This window comes from Pseudophryne corroboree, chromosome 4 (assembly GCF_028390025.1).
Source record: "Pseudophryne corroboree isolate aPseCor3 chromosome 4, aPseCor3.hap2, whole genome shotgun sequence".
NCBI classification, from domain to species: Eukaryota; Metazoa; Chordata; class Amphibia; order Anura; family Myobatrachidae; genus Pseudophryne; species Pseudophryne corroboree.
Genome location: NC_086447.1, coordinates 213,289,149 through 213,304,359, shown reverse-complemented (window position 1 = coordinate 213,304,359; position 15,211 = coordinate 213,289,149). Strand labels below are relative to the sequence as shown.

The 15,211-nt window shown below is 42.5% G+C and overlaps 1 long non-coding RNA gene across 1 annotated transcript in view; it reads left to right on the top strand.

The window, feature by feature from the left end:
* The window catches only part of LOC134911271 (uncharacterized), a 42,173-nt gene extending 32,397 nt beyond the window's left edge, over positions 1-9,776 (top strand). Inside the window, exon 3 of the long non-coding RNA XR_010176434.1 lies at positions 9,586-9,776. This is a non-coding gene — a long non-coding RNA (uncharacterized LOC134911271). The remainder of the gene's footprint in view (positions 1-9,585) is intronic.
* Positions 9,777-15,211: the final 5,435 nt, after the last annotated feature.

Sequence of the window (15,211 nt, the reverse complement as noted above, 5' to 3'; positions counted from 1 at the left end):
ACTGTTGGTCACCAAAATGCTGCACTGTAATACTATATACTGCTCACAACAATGCAGCACAGATATGGATACTTGAAGTGACACTGCAAGATACAGCAGTGGCCTACTGTACTGTACAACTATATACTGTTGGTCACCAAAATGCTGCACTGTACTACTATATATACTGCTCACAACAATCCAGCACAGATATGGATACTTGAAGTGACAACGGAGCTGCAAGATAATGCAATGGCCTACTGTACTGTACAACTATATACTGTTGGTCACCAAAATGCTGCACTGTACTATATATATATATATATATATACATGGTACATACTGGTCACACAACAATGCAGCAGATATTGAGCACTGATCAGGATGGTATCCGGACTCCAGGTCGACAGCACAAAGGTCGACACACCTTAGGTCGACGCCAATTGGTCGACACACCTTAGGTCGACATGGACAAAAGGTCGACATGGACAAAAGGTCGACATGAACAAGGTCGACATGGAAAAAGGTCGACATGAGTTTTTCACGATTTTTTTCTTTTTTTGAACCTTTTCATACTTAACGATCCACGTGGACTACGATTGGAATGGTAAAGTGTGCCGAGCGAAGCGGTAGCGGAGCGAAGGCACCATGCCCGAAGCATGGCGAGCGAAGCGAGCCATGCGAGGGGACGCGGTGCACTAATTGGGGTTCCCGGTCACTCTACGAAGAAAATGACACCAAAAAAACATAATAAACTCATGTCGACCTTTTTCCATGTCGACCTTGTTCCTGTCGACCTTTTGTCCATGTCGACCTAAGGTGTGTCGACCAATTGGTGGCGACCTAAGGTGTGTCGACCTTTGTGCTGTCGACCCTTAGTCCCAGACCCGATCAGGATACTGTCTAGAGTCTGACACGGAGCTGCAAGATACAGCAATGGCCTACTGTACTGTACTACTATAATATACTGGTGGTCCCCACAATGCAGCACACTGAGCACAGATATTTGCAGCACACTGAGCACAGATATGGAGCTTTTCAAGGAGAGAACGTAGCCACGTCCTCTGCGTTTAATCTCCAATGCACAAGTGAAAATGGCGGCGACGCGCGGCTCTTTATATGGAATACGAATCTCGCGAGAATCCGACAGTGGGATGATGACGTTCGGCCTCGTTCGGGTTAACCAAGCAAGGCAGGAAGATCCGAGGCTGCCTCGGACCCGTGTAAAATACGTGAAGTTCGAGGGGGTTCGGATCTCGATGAACCGAACCCGCTCATCTCTAATTTTAAGGTAAAAATGCACTTACTTGGTTGTGTGTCCCAGGACGGTGGAATCCATGGCTGTGCATGCTGATGGATTCTCCCAGACCTTTTCCCCAAAAACGGAATGCTTTCTCCTCCAGCCTTAGTATTGAAAGTGGCACTGTAAGAGAGAGGGAAAGCTCAGCTTTAAAACAAGCTGAGTGGTTTTCTGGAGCTCCATGGAGCTCACCCGTAAGGGCCAGGAAACCCTGACCAGGCGATCTAGGCTGCCCAGCTCTGGAGACCAAATCCAGGCTGCAGATGGTGAGCTAGGTCCCGGGCAGGTTTCTGGAAGTACGTTTAGGCAGGAAAACTTCCCCCAGCCTAGACTGCACGGCACCAAGGCGTATCCTGATCCTCCAGGATGGGAAGGTCAAAGGAGAGTGACCACTCCCCACTGTCCATAGAGGACAATGGTAGCTGTGCATGTGACCAAGGCATGCACAGCCCATGGGTAAACATTAATTGGTTGTAAACCACAGGGCGGACTTACCCCCTGTGGTATTGTGTATTGGAGTAGGATAAAAGGAGGGCAGCTGCCCCATGAAAGGTGTAATATACCATTTTCTTCTGCTATAAACATCTGCTGTATTACTGAAGTTCTTTTCAGAACTACTTGGGCAAATAAAGATCTTCTGCTAAAGACGACAGCTTCATCTTGTGACCTGCAGGGCTATGCGAAACCTAGCTCCATTCTCCGGCTGTCCAGGGTGTAACCAGTGCCTCCAAGGTCCGCCTTCGGCCTGCTACCGTGCTGTGCTTGGGCAAGCAACGTTTGGGGATTCGTCAACACCACACAGGGGTGGTAAGGCGGCGTGTCGACGCATACAGAGCAGAACCGTGATCCAAATGGATCCTCCCCAGTGTCCCCCACAGTGGGTGGAGTCAGTAACAGGCGGTTACTGACGATAAGTGGGAATCCCCTATGAGGCCAGGTCCCGTGTGACCTAAACATCCATTCTGTGTACTGGGGATGGGACGCGAAAGCGGTGAGGGCTTTCGTACGGGATCGTCTGGTCACACCTCCTAATGCCATAAGCTACTGATTCAAAGGTATATTTTCTGGTAAAGCGGAACCGAAGAGCCGAAGTAGGAGGGGAACCTCCCATTATAACTCTTGGTGGTGGTAGGATTATTGTTTTAATTAATAAGGTAACTCACAAAAATCACCTGTCACGACCATCCATTTTAGCTAGCGATCTGAGTGAAGATGAGATTGTGACAGATTGGCGGCAGCAGTGGGATAATAATTGTTTTTTTTATAAGAACTAAAGTGAATGTGGTACAGGAGTAATTCCATGAGAGGAACCCAATTCGCTAGATATCAGAACTCAAAACTTATATTAGTTAAAGTCACATAGTGCAAAGCTATTTCTGTTCCCCATCCCTGTTCTTTTATTTTGGCAAAGATGACCAGATGGCACGGTGTACGCAAAAGGGTCTGGTCAATGAGGGCCAAACCAGGGAACAGATGATCCAAGCCTTAATGGACACAGACTAGCAGCATGGAGTTGAGGGGGATCAATTGGATTCCAGGTCTGATGTTGGTTATCAGTTGGCAATGGAGGTTACCGAACCCACCTGTCATGGATAGGGCTCCTCCAATACTTCCAGTGGGTACTCTGCCATGGATCTGTATCTATAGTTGGCTGCTAAGTACTGTATGTGAAAGAGCCGGACCCGGTGATGGTTCTGCAGCTTGTACAGCAATTCAATACCATGGAGGCTTCTGCTATGGACAGAGTGGCTGCTGCTATGAATAGAGAGGCTGACCACAGGCTCCAGTTAGAGATAGCTTAAATCAATCACCAGCCTGTGGCCGGCGACACGATTCCCCAGTGACCGCATTGTGAACAATTCCCGTGTTAGAAAAGGACAGCAAAATGGATACCTTTTTCAGAACTTTTGAAAAAAACCTGCCGACAATTTCATTTGGACAGTAATCTGTAGGCCAGTTATTTAACCCCTACCCAAAGATGGAAAGCATTGGATGTGTTTGCCAACCTTCCACGGGAAGTAGATGAAAATTATGCAGCAATTAAAAAGCCATTGCTGGCCCAGTTTAACATTACCCCAGAGGCTTACAGGCAGAGTTTCCTGAGGTTTAACACGCAGTGCTTCTGATACTTATGCAGGACTGTCCACACAATAATCAACCCTCCTGCAGCGATGGCCGGGAGAGCAGGTGACAGACTTTGCCCAGTTAAAAGACCTCATTCTGAAGGAGCAATCCATGTTCCTGTGCCCTACAGAGGTGAAATAGTGGGTCCTGGCCCATGACCCAAGTCAGCACAAGAGGCTGCCAGCCTTGCAGACAAGTACACTGTTTACCGGACCACCAGGACAAAGAAAAAAATTAGAGGAGAAGTCATTCTGCAGCTTCAATGATGAGACCGTGACAGCTTCTGTCTGTATTGTTCCCTGAGAAAGATCCAAATGGATCCTCCCCAGTGTCCCCTGGTGCATGCAATGGCAAAAGGGCTTTCATGCGCAGCAGCACTGCTGGGTCATAAACTTGAAGTTATTATGTCCCAAGCTGTCTTTTGCAATTGTAGTCACAATTGTACAAGCATTAGGCATTACTAAACACCACTATGCTTGTCATCAGTGGCGGGATGCATCACATGCAATGGCGGGAGGCACTGCATGTAAAACCCGATGCTTGATGCATCCCGCCCTTAGACTGTAAGCTCCAAAGGGTTGGGTCTATTTGCCATTTAAATAAATGTTAACAAATAATGATAAGAACCAAACTCTAGCTAGATTACTTTTCTCTTCAGCTACCAAGATGATTTGCTTGTTATTGTTGTATTTTAAGGAATAGAGTAGGCTAAATTCCTCTACTCATGTTGTGACTGACGTAGATAAAATGGAAAAATGCTACGTATACTGTATCATGATATACTATAGGATATTGGGCTGTGTTGGGAAACTTACAATTAGAGATGAGCCAGTTCGGTTCTCCCAAAAAATAATGGAGAACAAAAATTTGGAGGATAAAATAGGGAAAGATCAAGAACCACTTCTTCCTAGTGCTGAAGCTGCTGCCACTAGCCATGACATAGATGATGAAATGCCATCAACGTCGTCTGCCAAGGCCGATGCCCAATGTGATAGTAGAGGGCATGTAAAATCCAAAAAGCCAAAGTTCAGTAAAAAGACCCAAAAAAAGTAATTTAAATGGTCTGAGGAGAAACGTAAACTTGCCAATATGCCATTTACGACACGGAGTGGCAAGGAATGGCTGAGGCCCTGGCCTATGTTCATGACTAGTGGTTCAGCTTTACATGACGATGGAAGCCCTCATAACTGAGGCCTTGACACTTATGTTGGTGTTAGACGTGCATCCGGTATCCGCCATTAGTGCAGTGGGATTTAGACTATTGATGGAGGTATTGTGTCCCCGGTACCAAATCCTATTTAGATTGCACTTCACTAGGCAGGCGATACCGAGATTTTGCCATTTAATTCCAGTGATTTGGACGTATAATTCCAATGATTTTGCCATTTAATTCCAGTGATTTTGCCATTTAATTCCAGTGATTTGGACGTATAATTCCAGTGATTTGGACGTATAGTTCCAGTGATTTTGCAGTATTATTACAGTGATTTTGCAGTATAATTCCAGTGATTTTGCCATTTAATTCCAATGATTTGGACGTATAATGCCAGTGATTTTGTCATTTAATTTCAGTGATTTTTTTCATTTAATTCCATTGATTTTGCCATTTAATTCCAGTGATTTAGACGTATAATTCCAGCGATTTTGCCATTTAATTTCAGTGATTTTGCCATTTAATTCCAGTGATTTGGACGTATAATTCCAGTGATTTGGACGTATAATTACTGTGATTTTGCAGTATAATTCCAGTGATTTTGCCATTTAATTCCAGTGATTTTGCCATTTCATTCCAGTGATTTGGACGTATAATTCCAGTGATTTGGATGTATAATTCCAGTGGTAATTGTTTGTGTCACTTGGCTTAGACATAAGGCTACATCATTGCACCTCTTCAACATCTTTGCATGAGGTGCTGTTTGGGGCCTAGTTTTTGAAAAGTGCCATCCTGTCTGACACTGCCGTATGTGTCCAGGGGTACTGCTGTATTAGTCCTGGGGTACTGTTGTATAAGTCCACCAATTGCAGATTTTAAAAAAATGACAGGGGCATGCTGGAGATGCTGTCAGTGGACCGAACAATTGCGTCCCACTCTTGACATTCAGCCACTGCGTGACACTACTAGATGGGCCAGATGGTTGTGTCGCTTAGCATAGTCATACAGCAACCTCGGTGCACCTTTTTTTCTTCTTTGCATCATGTGCTGTTTGGGGACAATTTTTTTAAAGTGCCATCCTGTCTGACACTTCCGTATATATCCAGTGGTACTGCCATTTAATTCCAGTGATTTGGACGTATAATTCCAGTGATTTTGCCATTTATTTCCAGTGATCCTGCCGTATAATTACAGTGGTACTGGCGTATTATTACAGTGATCCTGCCATATAAATCCAGTGATCCTGCCTTATAAGTCGAGTGATCCTGCCATATAATTACAGTGGTACTGGCGTATAAGTCCAGTCCAGTGATACTGCCTTATATATATATATACCCTGTTGAAAAGCCAATTACTGAGGCCATAACAACTATGTTGGTGTTAAACGTGCGTCCGGTATCCACCATTAGTACAGTGGGACTGCAGTGCCAACCCTAGATGGGACAGGTGTTTGAGCCGCACACTTGTGTCGCTTAGCTTAGTCATACAGCTACCTCATTGCCCTCTTTTACTTCTTGGCATGATGTGCTGTTTGTGGACTATTTTTTTAAATTGCCATCCTTTCTGACACTTCCGCATGTGTCCAGTGGTACTGCCATTTAATTCCAGTGATTTGGACGTATAATTACAGTGATTTTGCAGTATAATTACAGTGATTTTGCCATTTAATTCTAGTGATTTGGCTGTATAATTCCAGTGATTTGGCAGTATAATTCCAGTGATTTTGACGTATAATTCCAGTGATTTTGCCATTTAATTCCAGTGATTTGGACGTATAATTCCAGTGATTTGGAAATATAATTCCAGTGATTTGGACGTATAATTACAGTGATTTTGCAGTATAATTGCAGTGATTTTGCCATTTAATTCCAGTGATTTTGCCATTTAATTCCAGTGATTTGGACGTATAATTCCAGTGGGAATTGTTTGTGTCACTTGGCTTAGTCATACAGCTACCTCATTCCACCTCTTCTACATCTTTGCATGAGGTATTGTATGGGGCCTAGTTTTTGAAAAGTGCCATCCTGTCTGACACTGCAGTGCTGCTCCTAGATGGCCCTGGTGTTTGTGCCGCACACTTGTGTCACTTAGCTTGGTCATACAGCCACCTTGGTGCAACTTTTAGGCCTAAAAACAATATTGTGAGGTGTGAGTAGTTCAGAATAGACTGGAAATGAGTGGAAATTAATGTGTAAATGCCAAATTAGTTTCCTTAAAAATATTTAAAATGCCCACTCTAATATATATTGTAAACGCCTGCACCTCTTATTACCATGTGCCATGAATGTGCGCTATACATAGCAAAACACTGCATCCCATAAGAGAAAACAATACACCCACACATTGGGGGAAATTTACTAAGGTCCCGATTTTGACCGAGATGGTGTTTTTTCTTCAAAGTGTCATCTCGGGAATTTACTAAACTCAAATCACGGCAGTGATGAGGGCATTCGTATTTTTTTGGAACTCAATGAATAAAATTACGAATGAATACACCATCGGTCAAATACGCCTGTTATTTGGTAGAACTCTGTAATTTACTAAAAAGTGTAATTCACAAACACTGCCGGCAATAGCCAAACACTGCCGTGAAACAATACAAATCGTAAAAAAATGCTAAAATAAAACAGACCTGCTTTTTTTAACCGTGTTCTGATAGGCATGCACGGATCCATGAGATCCGTGCATGTTTATCAGTGGGAATGGGTGGGAAAATGTTAAATTTGCTGGAAAAAAATGCGTGGGGCCCCCCCTCCTAAGCAAAATCAGCCTCGGGCTCTTTGAGCCGGTCCTGGTTGAAAAAATATGGGGGGGGGGAAATGACAGGGGTTCCCCCATATTTAATCAACCAGCACCGGGCTCTGCGCCTGGTCCTGGTTCCAAAAATACGGGGGACAAAAAGCGTAGGGGTCCCCCGTATTTTTGAAACCAGCACCGGGCTCCACTAGCCAGGTACATAATGCCACAGCCGGGGGACACTTTTATATTGGTCCCTGCAGCCCTGGCATTACATACCCAACTAGTCACCCCTGGACGGGGTACCCTGGAGGAGTGGGAACAACTTAAATCAAGGGGTCCCCCCCTCCAGCCACCCAAGGGCCAGGGGTGAAGCCCGAGGCTGTCCCCCCCATTCAAGGGCGGCGGATGGGGGGCTGATAGCCTTTTTGTCAAAATGTGAATATTGTTTTTAGTAGCAGTACTACAAGTCCCAGCAAGCCTCCCCCGCAAGCTGGTACTTGGAGAACCACAAGTACCAGCATGCGGTGGAAAACCGGGCCCGCTGGTACCTGTTGTACTACTACTAAAAAAATACCCCAATAAAAACAGGAGACACACACCTTGAAAGTATAAGTTTATTACATACATGCACACCTCCAAACATACATACTTACCTATATTCACACGAGGGTCGGTCCTCTTCTCCATGTAGAATCCATGGGGTACCTGTGGGAAAAATTATACTCATATAATCCAGTGTAGATCGGTCCTCTTCTGTTCTTTGTATAATCCACGTACTTTGCAAAATAAAAAAACGGACACCCGACCACGCATTGAAAGGGGCCCCATGTTTTCACATGGGACCCCTTTCCCCGACTGCCAGGACCCCCCCCCCCCTGACTCCTGTCTAAGAGGGTTCCTTCAGCCAATCAGGGAGCGCCACATCGTGGCACCCTCCTGATTGGCTGTGTGCTCCTGTAGTGTCTGTCAGGCAGCACACGGCAGTGATACAATGTAGCGCCTATGCGCTCCATTGTAACCAATGGTGGGAACTTTGCGGACAGCGGTGAGGTTACTGTAATGCCAGGGCCGCAGGGACCAATATAAAAGTGTCCTCCGGCTGTGGCATTATGTACCTGGCTAGTGGAGCCCGGTGCTGGTTTCAAAAATACGGGGGACCCCTACGCTTTTTGTCCCCCGTATTTTTGGAACCAGGACCAGGCGCAGAGCCCGGTGCTGGTTGATTAAATATGGGGGAACCCCTGTCATTTTTTTCCCCCATATTTTTTCAACCAGGACCGGCTCAAAGAGCCCGAGGCTGCTTTTGTTTAGGGGGGGGGGACCCCACGCATTTTTTTTGGGGATTTTTAACAATGTTTTTTATTTTAACGAAAGGTGCACAATGAAGCCCAGCATGGATCTCACAGATCCGGCCGAGATTCATTGTGTTAATGTCGGCAGTGTTTTACAATTCACTCCCGTAAAACACTGCCAAAAAATATGAATCAACATCGGAAAATACGAAAATGCAGAATACGACAGCTTAGTAAATTAGTCGTAATAAATTCAAAAAGTTGCAATTTTACACTTTCGATGTCATTCGTGTTTGAACTTTAACCTCATTCGGGAAAATACGAATTTTAGTAAATATACCCCATTATCTGAGTTCCAAAGCTCATTGATGTATATATTTGTTATTAAAAGGATATGGATTCAATATATTACAATGTACAGTACAGGTTGAGTATCCCTTATCCAAAATGCTTGGGACCAGAGGTATTTTGGATATCGGATTTTTCCGTATTTTGGAATAATTGCATACCATAATGAGATATCATGGTGATGGGACCTAAATCTAAGCACAGAATGCATTTACGTTACATATACACCTTATACACACAGCCTGAAGGTCATTTTAGCCAACATTTTTTGTAACTTTGTGCGTTAAACAAAGTGTGTGCACATTCACACAATTTATTTATGTTTCATATACACCTTATACACACAGCCTGAAGGTCATGTAATACAATATTTTTAATAACTTTGTGTATTAAACAAAGTTTGTGTACACTGAGCCATCAAAAAACAAAGGTTTCACTATCTCACTCTCACTCAAAAAAGTCCGTATTTCGGAATATTTGGATATGGGATACTCAACCTGTATACACATAATTACATTACTACAATTTATACAGTAAGCAGTTAATACATACAGTTACAGGCCATCATCCAATACCATTATCTTTCTCATATAAATTCGTCTCTCCATATCACTCTCTCTCTCTCTCTCTCTCTCTGTAAAATCATGCAGGAACTGGTCTAGAAGCAACTCCATCATCCTCTGAGACAAAACAGCAACTGCCTCCTGTGTGATCATCAATGTGTTATCTAGTTTTTTGGGGAGGGGACTTTCTCATTCATGATGAGTCACTAGTCTATTTGTATATGCTCCACAGGTTCAGCCTTGAAGACATCCATAGGGGCTGGCCTGAGCTTCCTGTCCACGACCTGTTTGGAATATCTATTGTTCTAATAAAAGTGATTTTACCTTTCATACATTTAATCATAACTATTTGTTGCAATGTCCTACAACTTAATAACAAGTATCAAATGAATCTACACATTAATCTGGTTGCTTAAATACCAAATATGACAGGTGTATCTGGCTTCATTCAAATAATACACATACATGACATTACTTCATTATATAATTTTAAATCATCATGATGTCTGGCGCTTGATATTATTATAATTATGTACTGCATGAAATAAGTGTCGAAACAATCTCTGTGGCATGTCCGTGTAAATGCGTGTGTTACCATATTTTGCTGTGCTCGCTGCGCGTATTTGCAAGTATAGCGGCTCATAATGTGTGTAGTTTGTATGTTCTTTTTATGTAATATTTTTGACTTCGACAGTCCACCCTTTGGCAGTAAACAATAAGTGCCATCAATTATTAACATAAGAGAAAAAAATAATATTTCATACAATAATCGGTGACCTAGACACAAGTATGTATTCATTTCGCAAATAAGACACTTGACTATATTTGGGGAAGACAGGGAGGAGGACGAGACATCCTCTATATGCACTCGGCGGTCACAGGACCACTGGGTGGGTGTGGGACAACATTCAACCTATAGAGTATGCTGGGACAGTGCTTTGGCCTATAATGTCTGATTTGCGACGAACATTTCACACATACATGTACCTACGTCTTTGTACACTGATGTTTGGATTCGATTGAGGTTCTGCTGGGTAGATGAAGAAGACACAAACAAATCGTGAAAGTGACATATAAAATCTTTCATGATCTACATATTCCTATCATTTTCTGAACATTGTATCCATTTCTGAAACGTATGCTAGGTCTGTTTAATAATTGAACAAGGGTTATAAGTAGTGTCCTTCCTAAATAACATAAACCTTCGGAGTTCGGGGAGAGCCACTCATAAACCTTTCTTCTACATATATTAATGAGCTCTTTATCTGCAATATGTGAATAGCCATTGTCTGATTGTTCCTGAAGACCTCTGAACTCCATAACTACTAGACCTTTGATTTTTCTCTGATTTTAACAAACTGATCGGCTAATCCTGGGATCCTATAAGGAAATCACTCCTTCCTCCAGAACCAGTTCCAGTCCCACACTCGACTCCTCATAAAAAAAAACTCGCAAAAATAGAATATCCTGAAAAAAAATGTTTGTCAGCGGGAAAGAGAGAAAAGAGAAATAGAACAAAACAAAACAACTCTTGTTCATAACAAATCAATTACAATGACTGGTCTTTCTGCAATCCTTTAGTACGCTCAGGTAGTGTTCAACAGTGCCGCCTCTCAGTCTTCACAGAACAGAGTCTCTGGTGATACTTTTGCGATCTCACTCCATTTACGAGTTCCTTCTGGACTACCGACTTTCCTGCAATGGGATTCGTGGACCCAAGTCTCTCTCTCGGCTACTTTCACTGGGATAGTGCTGTCAACAAAACTTGGTATGGTCCTTCCCACCTGTCTATTAGGCAACCTGAGCGTAAGAACAATCACACAGTCTCTTGGTTCACAATCAAGACAGTTAGTATTTGGCATACCAGCAATCAACAGTTTCAAGTTCTTTTGTCCAGTTCTCAAATGCTGGCTCATCTCGATAAAGTACTGTACTGTCACCTCATTGGTGTATTTCTGATCATTGTGCGGATCAATCATGACATGAGGTTGTCTTCCAAAAACAACCAAAAAGACACAAATACCAAAACAAAAACAAAAACAAATTTCGAAGAGGGTGATTCGTTGAGTGAAGATCTGGGAGTGGTTTCGATGCTACATAATACTAGTGGCAGTATCTATGATCACAATAGTACAATTTCAAGCTTGCTCCTAGTTCTATGGGTACCATTATCTACACACAAATTTATGCGCAATTTTTCTTTGCGGTAAACACAGCAGCATCCGTGGCGGCAGGAAATGCCTCTACCCAGTTTGAGAAAACATCAGTGCACACCAATACATAACAATAATTCCTAAAGGGTGTTAACTGTACGAAGTCGATTTGTATTTCCTGAAAAGATCCGTCTGCAGGAGGGATATGGGGTGGCTCTGTTGGTATTGCTTTACCAATATTCTTCCTCAAGCAAGCAAGACAGGTCATTGCTCTCTTATTTGCATGAGAATAGAATCCTGGTGCACACCAGTAGGCTGCACATACCCTCTTTGCCTAGATGAGTCAGACCATGTGCCACCTCAGCTAGACTTGGAAGGTATGCTCTGGGGGCTACTGGCTTACCATGTCCACCTGTCCACAGTCCTGAGGACTCCTAGACATACCCCTTTGTCCTCCAGACTGCCTTTTCCTGTAGGGAACACAAATTTTTCATTTTAATTTACTATCGCGTGTTTGCAATGTAGAGTACCATGAGCATAACTCAAAAAAAAAACATCTCTAGAGGAGAGAAAGAAGAAGAAAATGAAAAAGAAAATGTCAGGTTTGCCATTCACCAACAGGCATATCAGTGTCTATACAAAATTTCCCTTCACCAGTATTCCCATTCTCCACCCTTTGTGCATGACAAGGCACACTGCAGTAATACTGGTGTTATCGTGCTGTTGAGATATACTGGGTTTGGGCAGAACTCTGAAGGATCTAGGCATGTGCAGTTTGAACTGTAATTGGGTCCATGTATTGTACCACCCTGTGTGAACGCAAAAGATGAAGAGGAAACGGTAGAGAAACAGAATAGAGGTTGGTGACAGATGAGTTTGTAGAGGTAAAGAAGATTTTATAAAAATTTGACAACTGGATTGGGCACTACGGGGAAGTGATTCTCTACTTGGTCTACTCCCCTTAAAAAAAATTCTGTGTGTATCGTATCGCTATTGGGACTATCCCAGCCATTAATCCAGTGTCCTGTCCATCCTAAGTTCATACGGAACCCGGTATCTGTGAGATAATTTCCTATACCTGTGATGGACATGCATCTAGAACAGTAGAATGCGACATTAGTCTTCATGGGTGTCTAACATACTTTGTACTTCCTGAGCGGGAGCACAGTATATGTATATCATATCTAACAAAATTAAGTTAATCAAGGGCCATTTCTGCTAGGAAAAAGAAGCAAAAGTTTAGAGGCCCCATCTTAACCCCAGCAAGTTTTGTCCAAGGGTAATGTTGCATTTATTTTGTTCTTCCCATTAGCCGAATCTGTGTTTTCTGTATGGCTTATGATTCCTTACTATATGTCCCTTGGTCCCGTCTATGTGTTTAATAATGTGGCTTGTGTTTTCTGTCTAGGGGGTCTATATTGACCATGTGTCCTGCTACTCCTACAATCTCTGGCAAAATGCCCTTCCTTCCTACAAGTGTAACATATTATTGACCATTAGGGATCTGGGGTTTGGACTGATGGGTCTTTCCTGTATGTGCCAGTATACTTACCGTCCTCAACCTCTCCACCTATTGTTCTCTGCGCCTAGCACTATTCTTGTGATGTTCAATAGCACACTATCTAAGATTAGCTACTGTGATCCCTTTTCAATTTTGCAAAGAAGTCTGCACCCTGACACTCAATGCCTTATTGAGCCCGTCCATTTGCACAGAGACAGCCACCTCCCATTTGACGAATTAGTGTTTACCAGTGGTCTTATCCAGATAGAGAGTTTTCTATTACTGCAAAAGACAACAAAAAAAAGTTTAACAAGCTTCTAGGTCATGCAAAGTATTCATTCCATCCTTCTCATCCCGTATTAAGGGTCTGTACATGGTCCAACAAACATTTCCGAGCTCATCTTGACTAGGGGCATTACTAAGAATAAATACTTCTTATATGGTAACTGAAAGAAATACCCGGGGGTTACCTTGTCTCTGACCGCTTTCCTACTGGCAAATACTAATGTGCGGACAGGTTTTTCTCCATTTCTGACGTTACTTTCTTGATTTTTTTTTTTTTATTTATTTTTGGGTTTTACTATATATGTACACAAATGATACCATACTTACCTGTTCCACTGGTCTCAGTCACTTCCCCCGCAGGCTACTGCTCTTCTTTTACCAGTTGGATACTCCTTTGGGTGCATGAGAAATGGCTGAATACAATCAGGTCACCTTCTACTCCTAAATAAAACTTCAACATTCATTAGTACATATATAGGTTACAGTCATATTTTTAATATTTTTATTATTTTCTATAGTTTGTATGCTGGCCGTAACTGCTTCCACATCTACATAAGGCGGTGTACTTGCATTCTCTTTTTTTCTTCCTACTTGTTTATTGTTGCTACAAGTTCAAACAGTTCTTATATTTCCATTCTTGTCTTATATGACTTTGGTTAGACATACCACCTGCAATACCTTAGGATCAAGCTCACCAACCCCTCTTGCTGCCAGAGGTTTAAACACTTTGTATGTCTGACCCTTTGTTTTCTGGATTTTATCAGACATATTTAACTGCTTACATTCTGCAGTACCTCTGGTTCAAAGCTGCCCACCTTAGGGAATGGTACCCTATCTTTGTCAGTCATACGTACCCATTCATCACAATAAACTTCAGCGTGTGGACCATATCAAATCCTATACTAACATGAGTCAGCCGCCTCACGCCACCAAGCCTCCACTCACTTGGTGTACCGAACGACGGGATCCCGAATTCCGGGGTTCGAATCCACTCACTCCTACGTTCGCTCACACAAATAAACTTTGTTTTTCTGTATAGAAATTTTTAATTCATTCAGATTGGCAGCTTTTCCCCCAGAGGCAATACAGTTTAAACAAAAGTTTTATACTAATCTGCTTTAGAAACCGGGTAGTTTTGTGCTATTGTAGCCCACGTTTGAACTAAACGACACTATTGTGTAATTTGCACTTAGCGCCCGCACTCTTACGCACTTTGCGTAAACACGCGACCGTGCGTGTCTCTTACGCTGCGTGCGCTGTCCTGTACTTTGTCCGAGACACGTGTACAAAACCCTGCGTCCGCAATAAAACAAATCACGCAGCTCTATAAATGTGAACAATATTAATTACTATTGCCCACTAGACACAACTTGTTCTGTATAAACTTTTATGCAGACCTGCGTTTGTGTCTTTAACTTACTTCCTTAAAATACTGTTATTTCAAATTTACCTATATAGCAACAAATGTATCCGATTTCACACAGATCTATAATGAATGCAATAATCTATAATTTAAATGAAATGATTCAGCTTGGATAGCTATCTTGCAGAACATACACTGATATAAACATACACATAATTATAATAATATTATATATGTACCATTCACTGGTCTCCTATGAGACACCTTACCTCTTATTTGCATATCAAAGCTATGTGCTTTTGCCTGCCTGTAAAAGTGGTTGAACCAGTTAATTAGCATTTCAATGCCTATATTATAGCAAACAGAGAGTTAACTAAATCCTGGGAAAGAAGAAGAAAAAAAAGTATTTTT